Here is a 20237-nt window from a genome sequence, read left to right as displayed (position 1 = left end):
GAGGATTAACAAAAGTCAATGTATAGGATACAGAGGACCTCGTTCGTTTTTATACCTTCAGGGATGGATAGACCGCCGACGCCGCAACGGTTCTTACCATCGACTCGGAGTCACTTCATCGTCACTTCGGTGTCGCGTCTTGCAAGCAACTAAAAAAGGGGTTTGCTTTCAAAGCAGAGTCGCACAGTGTTATGTAAGAAAAGTAATGGTGACCAGCTTGGATACCGACCCAACCATCCACCTTGTGCGGAGCTTGTGAGCTCCGTTTATAAGGCCCGGCCACTACAAACAGCTGATTTTACTCTTCTTGATCGCTTAATTTATTCAATCTTATCGCGTCCGTCACTTCGCCGTCCGGCGTACCGCGCGAGGGCACGGGACATTGCCGTATTCGGGAATGTGTAAACAAACTCGGACGGTGCGAAATCCGGGCCGTCTTGATATCGCGAAAAGTGGCCTGCACCGTCAAAAAGTAAGGAACGGTATGTTAGAAACAATCCATCTTTGAATTCGGCACGTTTACGAATTTTCGACAAAGTGGGCCCAGCAAACAGGGCATCAAGTTCACGGTTGGTTGCCTAGAAATTTCATCAAGGTTCTGTCTCCGTAAGGCTTAAATTCGTTTCGATCGCTTTAAATGTTTTGTCTTTTTTTTTTTTTTTTTTTTGTTTGACGTGGCAAGACGCGAATGTGTATAGCGCACGCCTGAAAAATGGAAAGCTTTATGCTGTTATTTTTTAATTCAGTACCGTGTATGGCATGATTACGTCACACAACCTCGTTTGCACGTTTACTATTAACAAAAAATGGTCAGAGTGCAGGCGAGCTTGTGTAAGTTGAATACATGAAAGCTTGATGGAACATCCAGGCCCCGATGTTCCATCAGAGGGACGAAAAGAGTACCTCTTTCAAGAAGTCCCGTATCCGTCCCCGTCCTTGATGTTTTATACTTTCATGTATTCGTATCTAACAAGCAACACGCTCATTTTCGATTATTAAACCTGAGACTGAGGTACACTGTAAAAAATTTTTGCCCCATTTTACGGCAAAAGTTGACGGTTCAATATTGCCGACATGTTTTCCGTAATCCAGAATATGGACCGTCTGTGAAAACAAGACATATAATTTCGTAAAATGACGGAACGTCCGTAGCTCACTTTACGAACAATTATCCATTTTTCATTTTTCGGGAAAAGTTGCCGGTTCAATATTGCCGACATGGTTTCCGTAATCTAGAAACTGAAACATCCGTAAAAACAAGGCATATACTTTGTAAAATGACGGAATGTATGTAGCCCACATTACAGACAGCTATCCGCAGGAAATATAAAAGCTGTTCGCACTAAGTAACGAAGCACTATACCTTTCCGCCTTTATAAGGCCAAAGCTACGAGCCATTCGTACCACCTGCACCTCCGATACATCTGCAGATTCCCCTCGCAGAGCTCTAGCCCTGCCAGGGGTTTCACCTAATGTATCAAAGGTGCGGGATTGGTGCATTCGGCTCGCAGCTATGGCCTTCAAAAGGACAGAAAGGTATAGTGCTTCATTACTTAGTGTGAACAGCCGTCATTCAATATATGCACTTGTATAATTTTTCATCCTTAGACAAAACATGCAAGAGTTCATGTTTTGCGAAAGAAAAAGAGCACACAACCTGTACTACTCCTTGCCAGCATTATGTTGTGTGAGATCAGCTGTTCCTATAGGCAACAGCTGAACAAACAAAGCAATTAAGAAGTTTCGCCACGATACCTTTATTGGAAGAAGGCATGCCTTGCTTTAACCCTTTGGAGTCATGTGTCGGGTGACCCCCGACAAAAAAATATTCAGGTTCTGGTCAAATGTCGGGGCTCCCCCGACAGGCCCATTTCTCCTTTGCGGTCAGATGTCGGGCGCGCCCCGACAATTTCAACTTGCGCCATCTGTCATCGGGACTGTAGACTAGACTTTCTTAGTTTCTTTGCCCTCCAAAAGGTGCCGCAAGTGACGCTACACATATTTGTTTTTTGCGAAATGCGCGGGCGGGAATGCCGCGCACCCTTTTACGAGTTCAACAAGGCAGCCTTTACTTCGTCCGCATTTTACAGAAAGGCTTGTGACTCAAGTGACAGTGAATGTGATTTTAGCGGAGAAGACACCTATGATCCAAAGGAGGCCTCTGAGACAGTCTCCGATGAGTCCTCAGAGAGTGACGGTGACAGCACTGAGAGTGATGAGGAGACGTGCGCCGACGCCGTCACTTCTTCAAGCTGGACACTCTACTACTTGGATTCGGATCAAGATTTTGAAACTCACCGTTTTACAGTACAAAATCCAGGTCCCCGAGCGGTGCGACCGAAGCCCACTAATGAGCTCGAATACTTCCAGTCATTTTTCGCTGACGCCTTGATGATTGATATCGTTAATGAGACAAACCGCTATGCCAAAGAAAAATTGCGAAGCTTGGAGTACTTCTTTCCCAGTCATTCTGGCACTCTTGGCAGGACGTCACGCTGGACGAGTTCAAGGCATTTTTAGGAGTGCTGATGAATATGGCATTGAACGAAAAACCCTGCGTGAAGGACTATTTCTCCAAAGAATGGCTGACCATGGTACAGTTTTTCACGGATGTGTTCAGTCGGACGCGCTTTCTCCAGATTTTCTGGATGTTACACGTTTCGCCACCTCAAACCCCTGCTGCTCCTGCCACCAGAGGGAAAGTGAAAAGGATTGTCGACTACATTGACACAAAATGCAGAGAAAATTTTGTTCCTGGACCCAAGATTGTCATCGACAAAAGCACGGTTGGCTGCAAAGGTTGTGTGCTCCTCAGGTGCTACAATCCTCAAAAGTCAACAAAATGGGGACTCAGGATTTACGTTCTTGCGGACAGTGCTACCAGCTATGTCAGCGCTCTGCTACCGTACTACGGCAGTGCGACCACGCAGTCTGATCCGGAGCGACCTTCCTTTCACAAGCCGCGCCGTCATTCATTTAGTTGACAAGGTGGTGAGCTCGGTGCAGTGAACGGGTTTTCACCAGTACACCAACAGGTACTACACATCGCCTCAACTGGCGGAAGAACTTCTGAAACTAGGAATAACGACAACTGGCACAGTCATGACAACTCGCAAAAACATGCCACCTCAGCTCAAAAAGAAGAAAATGAAGAAAGGCTCCATACCTGCCTATCGAAAGGACGACAAGATGATGGCCCTCACCTGGCAAGGCAAGCGACAAGTGGTGATGCTGAGTACAAAGCACAACAAGGACACACAGACAATTGACAGAAGGCTTGCTGGAGGAGAAGTAACCACTGTGGAGAAACCAACTGTGGTACTCGACTACACACAGAACATGGGAGCAGTCGATCTTGCAGATCACTACTCTGCTAGCTATGCCTTCACCAGAAAGTCTGAAGTGGTGGCGTAAGCTATTGTTTTGGTTGCTGGAAGTGGGAGTCGTCAACAGCTACATCCTCTTCTGCCTCGAAAAAATCAGCCAAGGCAAGCAAGCGCCGCGGCACCTCACGTTTCGGAAGGCATTGATAAAGGACCCCGTTAGAAATGTCCGCAACCAGCCAAGGAAACGGGGGTGCTCTTCCGATGGAGACTGCGAAGAGAGACTGAGTGGAAAGAACCACTCCGTTTATAAACTCGATGGAAGCAAAAGCAAGGACTGCGCCGTCTGCAGCAACAGAAAAACCAAGGGGCAACAGCGCGAAACAGTGTTCTACGGCAAAACCTGCACTCGTCAACCTGGCCTGCACCCTGGCGCTTGTTTTGAAAAGTACCACACGCCGCGCAAGTACCGCTAGCATTTCAAGAACTGAAAGCACCCAGGAGAATGTAGAGTTATTTTCAATTGAACATATTACTATATTAAAATAAAAATGTTAAATTTAAAGTCACTTGTTGCTTGCATCACTTTTGCATAAACTAATTCTGACCTGAGGGGCCAACAAGGGGAAAACTCACATGACCCCAAAAGGTTAAGTTTGGAGAAATTTTACATTATAGTTGTCCTTGCACTGGCCATCTAGATGCCCTCCTTGCTTGTGCTTATAGTTGTCCTTCAATTGAAGACATCTTCAGTATCTTCATAGTGCATGTAAGGGCAGCTTGAAATAAAGAACAGTAGAGGACTCGAAATCAATAGACAATCACAACAAATTGTATATGACATACATGGTTAAAGTCTGCAAGCAACGTGCTTACCAACTATCCCAGCTAACCACCTTTCTTTATGACATATAAAACAAACCTTTCATAAATTGAACCAAAATAAAATTTGCATTGACTTCAATACCTAATACAAGTGTTTGAGAAATAAAACAAGCAAATTAAAATTGCACAACTATTCAGTGATATTAAGCACATTGAATTCAGCCGGATCTCCCTTAGTTTATACAGTAGGCTCGCAATGATTCAAACTCGGATATTTAATACTTCTGGTCAAACAAATTTCAAAAACTTGGGTTGTCCTGCTACGTTTTCAACGTATTCATAAGCCGCTTAACTCGAACGGCGCTTTCGTGCAATTCACACTTTTGTTCTCGCGGCACCGTTGGGAGCACTTCTTTCTGAGCACTGTGGAGAAGGTGTTGCTTTTCCACAGTGCACCGGTGCTCGGTACGAAGTACACTCAACGAGGCTAAAGCAGAGTAGAGCTGTATATAGACTGTTTTTCTGAAAGATGGCGAGAGGAAAGGGGAAAGGGCTATTGGCGTTTTCCCCCTTGCTGCAGCGTTTGAAAGAGTGAAAATTCCAGATGAGAGGCTTCGCCGGTGTTGGGTGTAGGCATTGCTCACACTTCGTTTGCGCTTTCTTCTCTGTTTTAAATTCCCAAACTTAATTAGAGCCACGGGCTTTGATAGCGGCAGTCCCCCGGTCATCGGGACATCATTGCTTGGTTATAGGCTGCACGAAGAATGACAGAAAGTGTCGAATACTGCCGAGGACCTATGTAGCTTGCATGGAATCCGACAAGACGAGTGCGGCTGCAATGTCTTTAAGCCCCATCTCTTTCCACATGACCCCGAAAAGACCTTTCCCCGACCTCATTTTCTCGACTGTGCTCGGAACATTTTGTGAATGAAGCGTGCACCGCACTTAATGCTGTACCGTCAATGAACATGGAGTACGCTCGCAAGGTGCGTGCAAGTGTTCTCCTGATAATTGCTGTTTCAGCTTGTAAAATGTTGTAACTGAGTTTATCTTAATACTGATATTTTGAAGTGTTTACAATGATTTGATTTGATTATCTACAGCACTTAGTTGAAGGCTGATTACCGCCGTTGAGTGTGGCTGGAAATTGTCGAAAAGCTAGTCCTATTGCTTTTGCCTGAATCGCAATCTCCTGCGCGATACCAGAGAGCCGTGAACCTCTGTTGACCGTCACAGCGAGGCTAGATTATTTTTATTTTCAAAATTAGTACCTATTATAGCTGGAAAGAAACCTTCAATTTATGTTGCTGAAAGTTGAAACATGCTCATGCATCGATGTTTATAAATGTAGAAACATGCTCCTGCATAAGTGTTTATAAATGTTTTATTTGAGGATCCCGTGCCGACAAGTGTGTCTTTCGTCGAGAACTGAAATCAGCAAAGTCGAGATGGGCCTTTTGCTGGAGCGAGTCGATCAATGATTCAACGATTCGAAATTGATGCATGAACATGTTTAAACTTTCAGCAACAGAAATTGAAGGTTTCTTTCCGGCTACATTATGTACTAATTTTGAAAACAAGAAGAATCCAGTCGCATTGTGATGGTCTACATAGGTTCACGGCTCTCTGGTATTGAGCAGGAGATAGCAATTCTGGAAAACTGATAGAACTAACTTTTCGACACTTTCCAGTCACACCCGGCGGCGGAAATGAGCCTTCAACTAAGTGTTGTGGTCGATAAAACTGAGTCACTGTAAACACTTCAAAATATCAATATTAGAATAAATTCAGTTACCAAAATTTACAAGCTGAAACAGTAATTATAATGAGAAAACTTGCACGCACCTTGCGAGCGTACCCCATTTCATCGATTGTACAGCGTTAAGTTCGGTGCGCACTTCATTCACAAAATGTTCTGAGCACAGTCAAAAGGATGGCATTAGGGAAAAGTATTTTAGGGTTAAGGACGCAACCCACTGCTGCCGGAAATCGGGGTCACGTGGAAACAGCCGCACTCGCCTTGCCGGATTCCGTACAAGTACATAGGTCCCCAGAGAGTATTCAACGCTTTCTGTGTTTATTCGTGCACCCTACAACCGAGCAATGGTGTCCCGATGACAAGGGGATCGTCGCCATCGAAGCCCGTGGCTCTAATTAGGTTTGGGAGTTTAAAACAGAGAAGAAATGCAGGCACCCAACACCGGCAAAGCCTCTCATCCGGGACTAACTCTTTCTAACGCTCGAGCAAGGGGGAAAGTGCCGGTTTTTGCTTTGAATTCAAGAACTTTTTTAGTGTTTCTTTAAACATGGTACCTATGAAGTACTTCATGAACCTGAAATACTATACCCGTTTTCACCTCAAGAACCGTAGTTAAACAAGATTTCCCACACTAGAGTTAAATTAGAACAATGAGAGCAAAGTTGTTTCGTTAAGAGGTGCTCACCTGATAGGCATCTGTGGAATCAGGCATTGACTCATTGCTCCCAGAACTGAAGAGCTGGCTCTGTAAAAAGAAAGTATTGTTCACCTTCCTGTGCATATTTTGTGCAATTGGAAGAGACAAGAGATATTGTTAAAAATTAGCAATCCTTATGGGCCCGTTTGCTCGAAGCGCTAACCGCGGCTAAAGTTAGCCGCAGTACCCAGGAGAGGGATTTTGAAATCAAGTGACGGGCTCGGTAGGGATGCGGGGAGACATGGCGGTGCCCTGGTGACTGAGCGCCGCTCGCTTTGGAACTAATATGTCGTTGTAGCTGCAATATCGGGCGCATAGTCAGCAACGAATGCTGCAGTAGGCTTTTGCTTTGCCTTACCTCACTTATATTGCAAAGCATGAGCAATGACCTCGCCGCATTTTTTAGATAATCTTTCGATTCTGGCAATTCCTAAGCCTAATGAACGCGATAATTGTCGGCATGGCAACGTCTTTGGAAAGCGGATTGCCTTGACTAAATCGGCCGGGTATTGATGGCACACAAAAATAGACAGCGTCCCAATGGACCTTTTTCTAAATTACCCAAGCATCGAGGAGAACGCTGGAAGTGTAATTCTACGGTCTGCACGCGCTGGCCTCCCTCTTATAAAAGATTCGAGGTATATAATCATAATAAGGCTTTGACGAACGCACGTGCAAGGCAAAATTTGTTTTAGACTTTTTGCTTTTGAACAATTACTACTGCAGACGCCAGCACGTGCAGCGTGTGTAACTACACTCGTAGCGTGCACCTCGGTGCTTGGATAATTTAGAAAAAAGGTCTGTTGGGACGCCGTCTGCTTTTGTGTGCTGTCAACAATCCGCTTTCCAAAGACGTTGCTATGCCGACAATTATCGCGTTCATTTAGGCTTAGGAGTGCCCAGAATCGAAACACTATCTAAAAAATGCGGCGATGTCATTGCCCATGCTTTGCGATTTAAGTGAGGTAAGGCAAAGCGGAAGCCTCCTGCACCATTCGTTGCTGACTAAAGCGCCCGATATTGCAGCTACAACGACATATTAGTTCCAAAGCGAGCGGCGCTCCGTCATTGGGGCACCGCCATGTTTCCCCGCATCCCTACCGAGCCCGTCACATGATTTCAAAATCCCTCTCCTAGGTGCTCTGGTTAACTCTAGCCGCGGTTAGCGCTTTCAAACAAACGGGCCCAGATGTGCAAACTTTACTGTTCAAGGCTGCTAGGAGCAGTTTATGACACTAGTGTTCAATCAAAACAATTAGAGAAAAGTTGTTTCTTTAAAGTAAAAACATTATTTAAAATTGGAAGTGACTTTTACCTTCAAAGTGCTATAACTAGGGGTGTGCGAATACCGAATAGTAGTTTTCGAATCGAATACCGAATGGAATCAAGAAAAAAAAGTTGAATATCGAATCGAATATCGAATAGTGATTTTATTTGTACGAATTTTTCAAAGTGTGCTGCAAATGAGACTATTATATGTGCAGAGTATGTGCCTGGTGTAGAATGTGCATCTTGTACGGAACAAAAGCAAAAATGTAAAAAACTTCTGGTAAAAAAATAAAAGCAGTTGCTGTTGGACGTTGGCCACTAAAGATCCAATTTTATGGCGCAAACATAATCTATCTACCCTAAACGTCACAAAACAAAAAGTTACAGCCACGCGTGCCTTCTCGTTAAAAGCACAACCTAACACCGCGACCTTTTTAAAAAAATATTTGTGTATCTCAGAAAAGGGACATTTTGCGATATTTGGTCTCCATTTTAAGGAAGAAAAAGGACACCGGGGATTTTATTTCGCATAAATAAACAGATAGGTGTTAAATCTGAGTAAACAGGCTTAAACAATATAATCTGAAGCAAGGAAACAAAACTTGGTTAGGTGGCGCAAGTCACCGTCCAACTGCCGCTATGCATCAATTTTTCCGTCTACCTGTTCTGTTTTAGAGAGCCTTGATTTAAAAGAGGGAGCAAGCGAAACTGAAATTACAAAGACTGCTCCAGCGCAGGTTGGTCGTAAGTGTGCATGTGTTGTGTTGTCGCGTGGAAAGAAGGCGAGCAAACAAAAGAGCGACGACGCCTGCCCTGCCTGCCCGATCAACGCTTCCGTCTTTTCGTCACCTTCTCGCAGTTCGTAATTCAAACGCGGCTATCGAACAGTTGGAAACCCTCTCAAATCTAGGCATGCTATTTTTCCGTTCAGTTTTGTTCAGAATCAGAATTTGCGGCTTACAGCTCCTAAAGAACGACGACGATAACTCGGATGGTTTCATCGGCGCGGTTAACGTAGTTTTCTTTGTGTGATCGTGCAGTCGCCGATTTCCGTGAATGCGGCAAGTGTGTTCTACATCGGCGCTCGTGAAAAATAATTAGGCATGGCGCAGCGTAATGGGATGTTTCGGTTGTGATTCAAGGGAAGATTGTGTCACGATCGTGAGTAAATCTGCGTGCTATAAAGTTTGTGGCTTTCGTTAATTTTCTTTTTTCTAACCTGCGCGTTAGATTTTTGTGGAATGGTAGGACCAAGAGGTGTTTCTCGCATGGTCTGTCTAATATCACAGCGCTTACATCGGGAGAAAGAACGACTTTTTTGTCAGCTCCGCGCCGACCGCGCGTCTTTGGCCAAATATATTGAATATTCGAGTAACCAAATACTAGGAATTCGATTCGCGAATCGAATTATTCGGGAACTTTCTATTCGATCCGAATTCGTATATTCGAGTATTTGCACACCCCTAGCTATAACACATAAAATACAGTATTTATTTATTTATTTATTTATTTATTCACAATACCTTACAGGCTCTTTTCCAGAGCATTGAGTAAGGGGAATATTATACACATAAATTCAGAAGAGAAAATAGAACAAACGCACATACAGTCTCACACAAAGTTGTCATGTAGGCACAGGATACAATAAAAACCCAGCTAAGTACAAATTTCGAAAAATAAAAACAATAACAAAAAACACTGGACTAATATAAAAAGTTGTCAAGTTACACAGAAACAGAACTTATCGGAAGCGCATTGGTTAGAAAGTAAGATTCAAGTTTAGCACGGAACAGTGTAGTCTCGGCAATGGTGACTATGGATTCAGGAAGGTCGTTCCATGCGCGGATGCCACTTGGTACAACTGAGTTAATAAACGCGTTGGTTGACCCAGTGAGGTGTTGAAAACTCTTACTGTTAGTGGTTCGATGAGATGATCTATTAGGAGGTTTAAGGAAAGTAACGCTTGAAAAACGATTGCTATAATAGAACTTGTGAATTAGGCACAGAGTTAAAATGGTTCGACGCACTTCGAGCAATGGCAGGGCACATTGATCTTTTAGGAGAAAGACACTCATGCTATATGAATAGGAAGATGTTATAAAGCGTGCTGCTCGAGTCTGGACTTTTTCAATGTGCGTGGTTAGGTATTTCTGATGAGGGCTTGCGGCAGCATATTCGAGTTTAGGACGGACATATGTTTCGTAAGCGAGTTTGCGGAGATGGTTAGGAGCCGATTTTAAGTTACGTTTAATATAACCGAGCGTTCTAGATGCGTCAGCGGTCACAGAGTTAATATGGGTGACCCATGAAAGGTTAGATGTAAAATGGACACCAAGATACTTGTAGGATGAGCATACGCTAAGGGACGAAGTGCTTAATGTGTATGGAAACTGTGAAAGAGATCGTTTGCGAGTAAAGTTCATTACTTGGCATTTGGATTTATTTAGTGTCATTAGCCATTCTTCGCACCAGTTGTTAACGCGATCAAGATCATGCTGGAGTAGTACGTGGTCATCTGGAGTGTTTATTTTTCTGTACAAGACACAGTCATCCGCAAACAAACGCACATTAGAAAACAATGCATTTGGGAGGTAGTTGACGTAGATAAGAAATAATAAAGGACCCAAGACGCTGCCTTGCGGAACGCCAGAGGTTACATTAGTAATGTCAGACTGAAAATCACCACAGACAGTATACTGAGAGCGAAACGACAGAAAGTTGCGAATCCATGAGAGGGTTAAAGAATCAAGATTTAGTGACGAAAGCTTCGACAAAAGGCGACAGTGGGGAACGCGGTCGAATGCTTTAGAAAAGTCCAGAAATATTGCATCGGTTTGAGAGTTAGAGTTCATGTTAAGATGCAGGTCATGGGTGAATTCAAGCAGTTGTGCTTCGCAGGAAAGGCCTATGCGAAAACCATACTGATGCTTATAAAAAAAATTGTTAGACTCAAGATGCGATGCAACATGTGAAAAAATTACATGTTCAAGTACCTTGCACACAACACTAGTTAAAGAGATGGGGCGGTAGTTCTCTGCGAGGTGGCGATCTCCGTTTTTGAAAAAAGGAACGACCTTCCCTATCTTCCAGTCGCCTGGAAGTATACCGGTGGACAATGATTATTGAAATAGTAGACCGCAAATTTCACTGGACACGCGTTTTGTATTTTTAAGAAGCTTAGAGTTAATGTTATCTGTGCCAGCCGACGTAGTAATTTTTAGGTTATCTATAATATTTTCAATTCCCGAAGGTGACACGGAAATAGGACTCATGAATTGATAGCTAACGTCATTAATAAAGGGCACTGTTGACGTATCCTTCTGCGTAAATATAGATGCAAAATGATTATTCATGACAACAGGACATTCAACATCAGAAATGGTGTCACCTTCACGGTTAGCCAAGGATATTTTATTTGTGGTTTCATTTGGTGCGATAAGCTTCCAGAATTTTTTAGGGTTGTGTTTGAGGACGGATGGTAGGTCACAGTTATAAAATTTTCCTTTGAATTCTCGTAGGCGATTAACATAAAGTTTAGCACATGTGTCGTAATTGGACCAAGCATGTTCTGTGTTGACATACCTGGCAGCTCGAAATAACCGTTTCTTCTTGCTCCGCAAGGATTTCAATATTTTGTTAAACCAAGGTTTCTTGCTATCGGAAAGTATATTAAAGCGTGGCACATAACGGTCAACACATTCAATCATTTTGTTTTTATATAGCAACCAATTTTCATTTACTGTGCGGCTCCAGAAATCAACAGATAAGCTGTTGGAAAACACATCAAGTTTGTCATTCATTTGAAAATAATCAGCTTTATTGTAATCAAGTATAATCTTTGAAGTTGTTGAGTGTTCCGGTGAACATATATCTAGTGTTATGTGTATTAGTTTATGATCACTTAGGCCATTTATGTACTTGATTGAGTTTATCACGCTTGGATGAGTCACAAGAAAGAGATCAAGAATATTGTTCAAGCGTGTCGGTTGGTCAATTACTTGCTCAAAGTTAAAGTCGAGAGACAAATCAACGAATGCCTGTTCCTCCTGACATGATGATGAAAGCGTCGTCCAGTCAATATTTGGAAAATTAAAGTCACCGAATAGCAGCACAATAGTATCTCGAAACCTGTTTTTGATAATGGAAAGAACACTTCTTAACTCAGTACAGAAACTTTTATCATAATCTGGGGGCCTGTAACATACACCAACAACATATTTGCCGGTAGACAAAGATATGCAGATCCAAAGTATCTCTAGATTGCTACTTAGGTTAATAACACACGAGGGCACATGGTTTTTTATCGCTATCATGACACCACCGCCTCGTTTGTTTAGGCGATCCTGACGATATATTTGAAAGTCATTACTCTCCGCGAAAATTTCGCAATTCAGGTTATCAGGCTTTAGCCACGTTTCTGTCAGCACAACTATGTCCGAGTCGCTATCTTCGAGAAATGCACTCAATTCATCGCGCTTAGAAAGAATGCTACGAATGTTGGTAAACGATAAGGAAAGGGGTGCTTTATATTGTTTGCACGTGTTCACGGAGGGCGGAAAAACGACGCGGGCGTGACTGCGCGGTCTCACGTGTTGCTATCTTACTTCCGTGATGCAGTTAGTGTCATGATTGTACTCGTACGTTCTGTTGTCGAGTTTAAGCTTCTCGAAACGTAGCTTAAAAGGAACATTTTTTTCTTTTGCAAATGCGAGTAGCCTAGCTCTTGCTATTCGTACAGCGAGGGAAAAGTCTTCTCTTACTGCAAAGGGGGTGTTTTTTAGTTTAAACCCAGAAGATAGTATTTGCTCTTTATATTTAAAACGAAGAAACTTGACAATTATGGGTCGGTTTTTTCCAGCAGCAAACTTTCCTAGGCGGTGAGCTCGTTCAATATTATCGGCTGCGATGGTAATCCCGAGGTTCTCCGCGCAAAAGTTCACGATTTTTTGTTCACATGTACTCCATGTTTCATTGGAGTCATCAGAAAAACCAAAGAACAATAAATTGCATCGCCTTAGTCTGTTTTCTGCGTCGTCACATCGGGTCACAATATCGCTGAGCTTTTCATGAACTAGAGAAAGGGACTCACTTGACGCCCCTTCGTTCTGAACGTCAGATGCGTTACCAGTTTTTGTTTCCAGCGCCACTACCCTTGAATACAGCTCCTGCATTCTTTCGTACGTCGTCTTTTGCTTCTCTTTGAGTTCTTTCATTTCTGAGAGCATACTAATTTGACCTTGTTCTATTCTTTGAACTGTGGCAAGTACCGTTGTCAAGATGACGTCAGTGCTCAGAGTGGAGACTACGGGCAGGTCATCTGGCCCCGGATTGGCCTCCATGTCGCCGCACATAAGCAACATAATACCCCTCAGTCCAGCGGGCAACAAGCCTTCACACCAAAAACGAACGCGCCGGGAAGGTCCAAGCCAGTGGTCGGGGCACGACACTGCTAACAGACAGTAGTCACTCGAACGATAGCAAGCAGCGAACTCCAAATAACTAATTTGGAGCAGGAATATGCGTGAGCGTTCCATTCCGGATGCAGTGTCGTGCCCCAAAGGTAGCTCGAAGTGGGCGCGCTTTTGGTCCAGCTGTAGTGGCGGTGGCGTCGGTGGTCGATGATGATTAAGAGGTTGGTTTTTTTTTTTTATTTTAGACTGAATGTGTGTATAGGCCACATGACATCAGATCAAGCGACATCAATTTTTCTGCCACATTTAGTGGGGAAGCTGAATTGGTACATAGGTCACGTGACATCCATTTTTCCGCTACATTTAGCAGGAACCTTACCTTGTAGGTCACATGACGTCAGATTACATGACACATTTTTCTGCCAAATTTAGTGGGTAAATTGAATTGGTGTGCAGGTCATGTGACAGAAATTTACCCGCTAAATTTATCAGGGAACCTGAATTTGTCTGTAGGTCACATGACGTCAGGGCACATGAAATCAATTGTCCCTCTGAATCTAGCAGGGGAACTGAATTAGTACATAGGTCAGATGACATCAATATTTCCGCTAAATTTAGAGGGGGAAATTGAATGGTTGCATAGGTCACATGACGTCTATTTTTCCGCTACATTTATCGAAGAGCTTTAAATTGTCTGTAGGTCTCGTGACATAAATTTTTCTGCTAAATTTAGAGGGGAAACTGAACTTGTGTAGAGGTCACGTAGCAGCAATGTCCCCGCTAAATTTAGCGGCAAATGCATGGATGGATGGACAACATTTTAAGATTGGAGGGTAATCTTAAAAAGCACTTAATGTTCTTTAAAAAAAAGCTGCTCACCTGATGTGCATCTTTGGAAACAGGCTTTGACTAGCAATGAATTGTAGCCCCAGGACTGAAGTGCTGTTTCAGTAATGCTTCCTGCACATACAATTAAAAAGAAATGTAAAAACACAAGCCCCAAAATTTTCTTGCCATTCTCCTTCCCCTGCTTTTCTGTGCATTTAATTTATTTCATCCCTTGGCAAATCGTAAAGATTTCGAAGTGCTTATCCTACTTCTTTCTGTTAAAGCCCGGTTCATGTTGCAGAAATTTGGCCGAATGGGTAACCCGGAGCATTCCTTGTTCGTCGAGACACTTTTCCTTTTACTCCATCCTGTTCTTGACAGCAGAAACTACTCCCCCTTGACCACAGTCATTAAAGGGATACTGAACCGAAATTTGGATTTCGCAAAATAAGGCTGTAGAAGCGTTGAACGGGACGCTACGAACTGCAGAACATCGCTCAAACATTGATATCTCGAACGGATGGCCGTACTTTTGGAAATGAAGGGCGCAATCAAGCGAGGTCTTTGACGTAATTGTCCTACGGGGAAATTTGAGAATGAGGGGAAGCGGCCTCGCTTCTCTGCTCCTTGCTTCGGTTCACCAACTCGACACGAGACGTAGCGAGGTGAAGGGGACGGGAATCGTGACGTGCTTTGTCTCGTCGGCCTTGTCAGCCGTGTTCAATCGCGAATTTCTTTTCTAAAAATACGGCAATCCATTAGAGATATTGCTGTATGAGTGATGTTTTTGGGTTTTGCAGCGTCCCGTCTATCCGCCCAGCCTTGTTTTGTGAGCTCGAAGTTGCGATTCAGTATCCCTTTAAGGAATTTTCAGATCATACACAGGTGGTTGGCATTGCCAATACAAGCTCATGTTTGAGCATGGAATGAGCAGACGTCTGCAATCTGCAATGTCTGATCTACAGGAAGTTTCTGTTTTACCAAGACTTGTACCATTCCATTGTCAAAGAAAGGAGCAGGCACTGTTAATAAAAAAATACTTTCATTACACTGTTTTAAAGAACAATTGCTCTTTCTTAGGATCAAATGATCATATTAGGATAATTGACAAATAATGGTAGATTCACATGATGGATCGAATCGCAATTTTCATCCGTGGACCGTTTGTCACGTTACCATCATGTCGGCTATTCCTACAATTTGCACCTCGTCAGCGGACGCCCAGACTGTGAGGGCAGAGTGCCTTTTCACGCGCAGATTTCTGGCGGGTGAGTAACAGTAGAAGCGTTTATGTACAGTGGAGTACCAGCAGCACAGCAATATTTTTGTTTTCGAATAAGCCAAACAAAGATAGTGCACCACTGTGTTTTGTCATTCGCTGTTTCATTTTGTCGAGCCATTCTTATTTTCCACTCGTGAAAGAAGCTGCAAGAACTTTGCCCAGTTGATACGCCGCAGGTTCTGGTACTCTTCCAGGCCGGTGTCAAGAAGCTTCTGTGAAAACTTGCCTAGCACGCTGCAATCTTTCCTGCACGTCCACCCAGTTTTCCACCCAGCAAGACCTTTCTTACGGCTGTAGTGTGCTGAAGAGTGGTGCACAAGCAAGCAATGCGTAAAGGCATTTCCAATTGCCTCTCTGCAACCCCAAGGCTCAATCGCTTTAATGCTGAAGCCTTCTGGAGCAGGACTGTACTTGTGTCATGTGGTTAGTAGAGCTAGTGGTGCTTCACGCTAAGCCTGTCACAATGCTTTGTCTCGCTCGGTATGTAAAAGCGGCACACAACGATCCTTTTCATGATAGCACCGTGATCGTAGTCGCAAACATCACTTCTGACCTTGGAAAACGGTGCCACATTGCGATGTTCGCCTTTTGTGGAATTGCAGGGCCGTGTCAGTCTGTCCTCGCTGTCATCAGCTCGTCTCCTCCGTGTGGACGCACTTGGGGGACTGACGTTCCATGGACGTCTTGCAAGTGATCAATCCATCTGCAGATAAGCTCGTCGTGTGAATCGGTCATAAGTATACTGCAAAGTCTGCACACTTAACATTTCTGTTGACATTGCCTGCACGTCATGAAAGTGTGTCTTGTATCCAATTAGATATTCTCAAAGGAACGAGGAAAATGCATAATAATGTTGCACATTGTTCACCGTAACCATTCAACTTTTGCTTTCCTCTAGCTTTTAATTTTTTATTTTTTTTTATTTTTATTGCACGTACCGCCCAGGCCGCATATGTTTCCACAATCAGTCACCATCCTTAAAAACCTGCATAATAAAAAAATGTGTGCTGCCATCTCTAAGCAGCTACGAAAGCTACAACGAGAGGTATGCTCAGAACAAACCTGGGATGCCCAAAAAGAAACAAGGGGTAAGGTATGGTGCGTGGATGAGCTACACTCATCCTAAACGGTTTAGGGACGGCTGTATAGATCGTTTTACTGAAAGAGGGTGAGAGAGAAAAGGGGAAAGCTACCGGCGCTTTCCCCCTTTCTGGTTGTGTAGAAAGAGTTAAAGTCCCGGATGAGAGGCTTGGCCGGTGTTGGGTGTCTGCAGTGCCCCAACTTCGTTCGCACCTTCTTTTCTGTTTTAAACTCGCACACTTAATTACAGCTACGGGCTTCGATGGCAACAGTCCCCCAGTCATCGGGACACCATTGCTCGGTCATAGGGTGCTCGAATAAAAACAGAAAGCGTTGAATACTGTCGGAAGACCTATGTAGGTTGCGAGGAATCCGGCAAGGCGAGAGCGGCTGCAATGGTCTTTAAAGGCCCGTTCACACTCTTGCGACCAAGTAAGACCGAAAGAGACCAGACCGCTTTTTAAGCCTCTTGCGATCTCTTAGGACCGCCTCCGCGCTGCAGCCCATCCGGTCCTAAGAAGTCGCAAAAGGCTTAAAAACCAGTCTGGTCTCTCTCGGTCGTACTCGGTCGCAAGAGTGTGAACGGCGTTTAAGCTCCAAGCTTTCCATATGACCCCGGTTTCAGGCGGCAGTGGGTTGCGTCCGTGAACCGAAAAGGCGTTTCCTCAACGCCAACCTCTCGACTGTGCTCGGAACATTTTTCGTGAATGGAGCGCGCACCGAACGCTGTATCGCCAATGAACATGGGGTACGCTCGCAAGGTGCGTGCGAGTTTTCTCGTGATAACTGCTGTTTCAGCTAGTAAAATTTTGTAACTGAATATATCTTAATATTGATAATTTGCAGTGGTGACTGACTCGATTTTATCGTCTACAACACTTAGTTGAAGGTTCGTTTCCGCCTCCGGGCGAGGCTGGAAATTTTAGAAATGGTAGTTCTATCGGTTTTTCTGAATCGCGATGTCCTGCGTGATACCAGAGAGCCAGCAAAAGTGCTCCTTGGAGTGGCGCTGGTGGATTGTTTCCATTGATTGGGCGCTTTGAAACGCTGGACGGTCGCTGCGGAGTATGGCAGTTTAGCTCTGAAATGAAAGGCACTTGGAAGTGAGTGGCACCGTCTCTCGAGCTTACACAATTAAGGCTGAACCGCATGTACGCGATTTAGCAAGCGACGAAGATTTCTCACTGTAGCTCGGTTTTTCGATTTCTAGAAAACGTTGCTCATCGCCTTGGTCGCTTCTTCCCGTCGTTTTCGTGATTCGCCTCATCGTGCGGCTGATCGAGCGATTGCGAAAAGGGTTGCCATCATTTGTCTCGTTGCTGGCTAAATTGCTTACATGCGGTTTATCAGGCACGTAGCCAGGGGGGGGGGAGGCATGCCCCCCCCCCCCCCCAAAAAAAAAATCTTCCATTTTGCTGGGGCCTCCTCTCCCCCCTACCCTTCATACAGCATTTTGCAATGGGCGAGCCCCCCCCCCCCCCCCCCTTCCGAAACAAAATCCTGGCTACAAGCCCGCAGTTTATACTTTATGGTTGTCGGCACTTGCGAAAATGTGAAGCTTAAATTTTATCAAGGGCTTTGCCCTTGCCGACTTTCAGACTGGTGGGAAAACTTTGGGTTCCAGTGAAATACCACCACATGATTTCTCGCTTGCTTATGAAGTGAGGAGGTGGTGATTTGAAAATCAGTTCATGGTCTTTAGAGGAAGTTGTTTAAAACACCTTTTTTCTGTTTCTTTTGTCACTACTCAATGCGCATTTTTGTTTTTTCTTCCAACCTTCTCAATCAAGTACTGCCAGAGGGTTAGGCCCGCTTCAGACGGGGCAACTTTTCCAGCAATTTTGAGGTTGCTGGCAGGTTGTTCCCTAGCTTTCCCTAGATCGACGCGAATTGCTGAGATCGGGTCCGGCTCGAACAGGCGAGCAACTCGGAGCAATTCGAAGACGGTTGAAGTGGCTGCAGCCAATCAGAGACGCTATATTTTCACGTGACACCCCTGTGGTGGTGATGATGACAGCTGAAGACTTAGTTCTGGTTTGGAATGGATCGTTTTTGGAAATAAACAGTTTCAGAAAAATTAGTTAGTATTCTCAACGCTGTTCAAAGATATAAGAACGCGTTTTTAGCGGGTAGCTGGGCGTCTAAATAGTGGAAAAAGAATCAAATTTAATGATGATGATGGCAAGTCGGAGCAATTCGGTTGCTGCGTGTGAACGCGGGCGGCCGGTGTTGCTGGTGTTGCGACGTCAAGTTGCTGGGCGAAATCGCTCTGTCTGAAGCGGGCCTTAGTAAATAAGCGCAACATATACAGGATTTTGTATAGAAAGTCAGTGCCCCAGTCGAAAAAGAACTCTTTATACTCTCCGCAAACAACATCATCAATACAGACCCTACTTCTAAAGGCGCACGTCACGCATTGTTTCGAGCAGTTTCCGAAAACAAAAGACGAACTAGAATCCAACCACCCACAGTGGAAGCGAATACGCGCGCCAGCACGCTAACGGGTACTTTTACCAGTCATGGGTTCTGCAAAACACACCGCCTAGCTAGGCGATACCAAGACACCACGCGATTTGCAGCAGTCAAGCCTTGTTTACCGATCTACGAGATGAAGCTCCGATGTAATCACCAAGTGCCTCGCTCGGCCGCCCCAGCTGCCTCCGGTGGAACCTTTGCCTCTGGGTGCCTTCCCGCAATCTGACTCCTCGCTCAGTGACAGATCCGTTCCGGGACTCCCTTGGCAAAACCTCGAGGGCCATCCAATGCGGAACGCACGTGTGCGACAAGGAACCGCTCACGGTCGCTTTCACGCCGCCTGCACACACAAGAACACGACATAAACGCTCCGAACAGAAAGGACTGAAGAAGAAAAACGAATCGGCGAGCACTCACCAATTAGACTCAACTCCACAACTGGTTCCACGGGCCCGCCGGCACCTAATACACTTCCTTTTTCCAAGAACGTTCTTCGATGTTCTTTTCCGAAAGATTGGAAGCGCCCAACATTACGCCCGAAAGTTTGAAACTCGCTTTGATTTTGTGTTTTGTTACGATGGTGATGGCGATGCGGCGATGCTCGTTGGTTCCGGCCACCGTGGTTCCGACCAAGCTCATTTGACGCAACATAAATGTGCTTGTTTTAGTCAACTGAATTTAAAATTTTCAAATACAGAAAGTTTTTTTAACATTTATATAATTATTTGTAATAAACCATGTTGTAGTGCATTGTGTACTAAACTGAAGCTTGGCCAGGCTCGGCCAGCTTGGCTGGCTCGGCTTCGTTTCAGTTTATCATGGCGGCGACCACCACTGTCCCGTGGAGCGTGCTCGACCTATTTGCTGTGCATTGGTTGTCGTGTTATCCACGTCCTGCGATCCGCATCAGCAACAAGCATGCTATATTGTCTGCTCGCCGGAAAGAATATCCAGTCTTCTTGGAAGCAAAGCCCCCACTAGGGTTGCTCGGACGTCGTCGACGCCCACGAACCGACTCGGCAAGCCTCACGTTGTTGCTTGGTGCCTCCGGCGATGGATCCCCAAGCCCTGGCCTCAGCCGTATATGACGTAGCCGTTGAAAAACAATTTACGACAACGCGGTGTCTTTGAAATGCCATTACTACGATCAGTGGCTCTTAAAGCCTCAGTAGTGCCCCTTCAATGGTGAGCTCTTCGATGTGAACGCTCTTAACGTCAGCGTCCGGAGACTGCTGCGATTTTTCGACGAGAACGGACGTCTTTTCCGGGCTCCGCAAACCCTACAAAC

The 20237-nt window shown here is 44.7% G+C and overlaps 1 pseudogene; it reads left to right on the top strand.

Annotated features, from left to right (window-relative positions):
* Nucleotides 1-2498: 2498 nt before the first annotated feature.
* On the top strand, nucleotides 2499-3349 carry LOC120837119 (annotated as a pseudogene).
* The last annotated feature ends 16888 nt before the right edge of the window (nucleotides 3350-20237 follow it).

This window comes from Ixodes scapularis, unplaced genomic scaffold (assembly GCF_016920785.2).
Source record: "Ixodes scapularis isolate PalLabHiFi unplaced genomic scaffold, ASM1692078v2 PGA_scaffold10__122_contigs__length_95168666, whole genome shotgun sequence".
Lineage (NCBI taxonomy): Eukaryota > Metazoa > Arthropoda > Arachnida > Ixodida > Ixodidae > Ixodes > Ixodes scapularis.
This window is presented reverse-complemented; position numbering and strand designations above follow the sequence as displayed.